The following is a 4,706-nucleotide window of genomic DNA, read 5'->3' on the forward strand; positions in this document are numbered from 1 at the left end:
CAGTGCGCCATTAGTATGCCTCCCAGGGTGCCATCTGTACCCAGGTGCTTTGGCATACTAATGGCGCACAGCAACGGGATGCGCCATTAGTAACTTCGGCATACTAATGGCGCACTGTTTAGTGATGCGCCATTAGTATGCTCTGGCATACTAATGGCGCACTATGATGTGATGCGCCATTAGTATGAATATTAGGTTTTTTTTATTTTTTTATTTTCTGTTTTTTGCATAGGTTACAAAATGTATAATTGGACAAAATATAGACAGCACACATCAACAACAGATTCATCGAATACAATAGAAGATTATACAATTCATCATTTTAGTCTCCGAATACAATTCATCATATTAGTCTCCGAATTGAAAAGACCGAACAAAGATAGAACATTATATTACAAGTCTCGAGACCGCGAGTTTGTCTTCACATTACAAGTCGATATCGATCATCTAAACTACCATCACATAGAAGAGAGCTGCGGTCATCACGATGAAACTCGTCTTCATCCGGTTCCTCCAACGCTCCCTCCCCTCTCCCGCTAGATAGCGGTCGTATCTAGATTCGGCCTCGGCCCTAGTGGCGTACCCTTTGTAACTGTTACCGCTGAATCAGTGAACCTGTCTCCGACACTCCTCCCAGTCGTCGTAGACTCCGGGAACCTTACCCTTGTACACGACATACCACGGCATCGCTATGCAGTAGCCAAACAAAACGTTAGTACCAATTCACAGACAATACATAAGCAATATATAAGTATGCAACAGAACGATCGGAAGAGAAAAGCAAGACATTAATAGCATCGATTACATCTAAGTTGAACGACTCTCGAAACCAAAGAGACATACTACAAGTTCATTAAAGTTTAATTACAACATGAGCCAATCGATGTTTCAGAACTAGACACAGCATCACTGCTTTCGACTCGACTCAAGGGACCGGAGCGTGGATGAAGCCGCCGTCTATCATGGGAGTCATGAAACAACGGGCGTTGTCAGCCTGCATTTGTAGGATTGTGTCAATGTCACTGTTGGACGGTTGATTTCTGAGGTAGAACTGCCCCGAGGTACGAAGGACATCTTGATGGATGATTTCCGCAAACTCCGACTGGATGCGAAAGAATTCTTGTCTGATGTCCGCGTCCTGGATTGCCCCCAAGCTTGCGGCCCAATCTTTGAGATTATTTGGTAGGAGAAGGTGTTATGGTCCCGCACGATCGCCCGCATGTGATGGATGGCGTAGTAGGCATCCTTCTGACCGCCAGGCGGCTGCTTGACGCAGCAGAACGTCGTATTGTGGGAGAACACGTGCTTGCCGTACTTACGAATAGGCCTGGTGAAGGTGCCTCCAGATTTGACGTAGCCGGGGAGAACATCATCAAGAACCTTCTTGACATTTGTGTAGTCTACGTTCGACTGACGGTCCGGGTCGAAATACGTGGCCATGGAATATTTGGGGCTTAGGAGGATGAGCGTGCAATGTGTGTCACTGCAGAAAACACGGAATGTTAAAAGAAAAACGATCGAAATCTAAGAATTCATATGTTACGGGGCAGTTGAGGGGAGGACTTACTCGGGAAAGTAAGGCACGAGGAAGTTGTCCTTATCTTGGTTTGCCAGAATGACGCCTTCGAGGTAAGAACTCGCGACTTGCCGGTCCCCTGCGCTGCCCAAGATCTTGGCACGCATGTAGAAGGGGTCGACTATCACGATGTCCGGGGTCTTGTCGCGAATGATCCGCATCTCCATACTCAGCGAAAATAGCCGAACGAAGGTGTAGTGCAGCGGATGAAGGTTCAACATAGCGTGGATGTCATCAAACCACAGGACGATCGTACCCCCGATGGAGTTATCCACAAAGCCCTTGCCCTCTGGCACCTTGGCCGCGAAAACCGGGTATGCCACATCCTTCTCTCGGAGACGCCGCTTCTCCAAAGAAAGCACACTGTCATGCAGACTCCGCATAGCACCGGTTGCAGCATCGAGCATATTTCTCGGTAGCATCGGCCTACCCGCAACATGCACCCTCCTCGAGATATCCGCAGTTGAAGGTGGCCCGTCCTGAGCACGGATCGTACTCGGTGCCGGCTGGCCCGCACCCTTGTTAGTCTTTCTTTTGCGTGCCTTCTTCTTGATCTCCTGTAATGGGACCGAGTTCTGCTCACAGACCGCCTTCTTGAGTGTGTTGGGGCTGATCATATTTGGCACCTCGCCTATCTGAGGCTCGGTGAAGTCGGCAGCTGGAGGCGTCTCCTGACAGCTGAACTGCAGACGACGCCTATTGCAACTTGGCTTCTCCGCGGTACCAGCTAGATCGCACACGTCTTTTGTTGGGTTGGGTTCTTGAGAAGGAGGCCCCATGAAGTCGCCACCGTCCCCATGATCGGCAAAGTACTGATCGACGTTGGCAAATGTATCGTCGTCGTCGTCGTTCTGATCCTGTGCCATATGCATGTTTGGATCCAGTGGCATAGGGATGTCCGGCACCGTTGCGGCGGTCTTGCCATGGGGCCGACTTGGTGCCGGCACGACTGGCGGTGTTGTCTTTGGGGTGGTGTCCCCCACCCCCAAACGAATCTGGCTCTTCGGCCAAAGCAGGGGCCAGCTCAGGCAGGCACTGAGGTTCATCACGTCATCATCATCGGCCCCCATGGGTCGAATCGGAGGTAACACCTCGTCGCAGCCTGGCAGCACCCGAACCAGTTGAACCCTAAACAAGTTGGGTGGCATCTGGGTACCGTGGAACAAGGGGTTGCCCGGTTGAACGATTTTGCCCTTGGCGACATCGACCAACTCGTTGTTCACGAAGTGCAGGAGAGTGCACGGAACGTCGGCGGCGCCCTACGAAAACATGTAGGGCGTTAGGGATGCCCAGTCAAAGGCTAGGAGATGAAGTCCTCGGCCGAGAGAGGCTTAATTAGTTACCGTGATGATGGCGTCGAGCTCGGCTAATGTCGAGGCACCGCCAACGGCGGGCGTGCAGTTGACGGAGGGGCCGCTTGCTGCAGAGGTGCCGGCCGGCGTACACCCGGGTGCATTAAGCTCCCGTGCCGGCGTCGGAGACACCAATGCCGCCTCCGCCGAAGACACCAATGGCCCCGCCATCGCGTTCAGCGAGTTGCTGGCCGTGAAGCTAGGAATCGGGGGCGGCCCCTGTTGGCCGCCCGCAATCCATGCACTAATCCCCTGGATCAAGGTAGGCACAATGGCGGTGATCGTCGCTCCGAGTTGTTGTTGCACTTGCTCTTGGACAATCTCTGGAATCCGCGCCACCTGTGCCCTGAGTTCTTGAACCTCGCGCGCCTGGCTTTCCGAGCTGGTCTTTTTCTCCTTTCGCCCAGCAGTGTCATAGTATGACGACCATTTTGTCGACAAGCCTTTGCCAGCCACACGACCAGCTGAGGTCGGCTTACTAAGCTTATCCTTGTTCTTCATTACATTCAACGCCCTATTTAGAGTGGTGTCCCAAGGGTTGCTCTTAGTCGACCCCGCGCTACTGCTTTCAGTCGCCTGCGAAAGGAATGTGAACCATTTAGAAATTTGGCTTCATTAATTAGAATGCAACCATATGGAGCTAATTACGAGGGGGTGTATTCCTTACCAGAACAAGCTCAAGCGCCCTGGTCTTCGGATCCGTGGTAAGCTCCTTTGTTTTCGGGTCCTTCTTGTACCGGGCCCTAACAAAGTTCCTGGTCTGCTTGTCACCGTATTTATCGAAGAGGGGCGGTAGGCCTTGCTCGGCACGGTCCGCCTCCTCCTTGTCCCATATAGGCTCCGCCACTCTGTAACCGCCGGGACCGAGTGTGTGTTCCCCTAAGTTCAGCTCCCGCATTTCTTTCCCCCACTTACTTGATTCGGAGTTTGCGGTGCTCGAGCAATTGATCTTGAAGTCGTTGTAGTCATCTTCGGTGATCGAAGGATTTTTCTCCTTGATCTTCTCATAACTCTCACCTTTCTCGATCATTCTCTTCACATTGCTTTTCCAAGTAGACAGGGCCTTGCTCATCTTCGTGAGGGCAGCATTGTTCAATTTATTCCCTTTGAGGCTTGTGTTTTCAAATTCAGCGGGGAACTTGTATCGTTCGTGCAGCTTCGTGAAGAGGAGGTTGCGCAAATTCCCTCGGTCAGGATGCCTCAGGTTCTCGGTGTTGATCGAGACGGTGCTCCGGAGAATGCACCTGAGCTGAAGCGAGTACCCCTTGACTATTCGTTCGGGCGCCGTTGGATTCCCGTCGGAGTCCACTTCAGTAACTTCCTCCTTGAGGGTGCGGAGCACGGTCGGGCGCCGGTCCTTCCGTTGCCTCTTCGGTTGGCTGCCATCTGTGCGTGCGCCGCCATCATCAGTGGTGGCATCCTCGGCGGCACCATCAGTGGTGGCATCCTCGACGGCACCATCAGTGGTGGCATCAGTGGGGTCATCCTCGGCGGTACCATCAGTGGTCTCAGGATCGGTGGGGAAGGCGGCGTCCTCATACAAGTGAGGTTGTTCCTCCATCTCCTGGGACAACATCCAGAATGGCTTGACGCTCAAACCCCCGGCCTCATCGTTGTTGGCCATGTTTCTCTCTAAATAGGAACAAAGTTTGGTCAAAAAGTTGGTTATTGTCAAGGAACAAGATCATGGTCTCATCATTTAGGGTTTGTCGACACCGAGGCATCCTAAAAGCTAAGCTTTTATCATTGAGGGTTTTTCGACGCCGAGGCACCTAAAA

The sequence above is a fragment of the Aegilops tauschii genome, chromosome 2 (assembly GCF_002575655.3).
Source record: "Aegilops tauschii subsp. strangulata cultivar AL8/78 chromosome 2, Aet v6.0, whole genome shotgun sequence".
Taxonomy (NCBI): Eukaryota; Viridiplantae; Streptophyta; class Magnoliopsida; order Poales; family Poaceae; genus Aegilops; species Aegilops tauschii.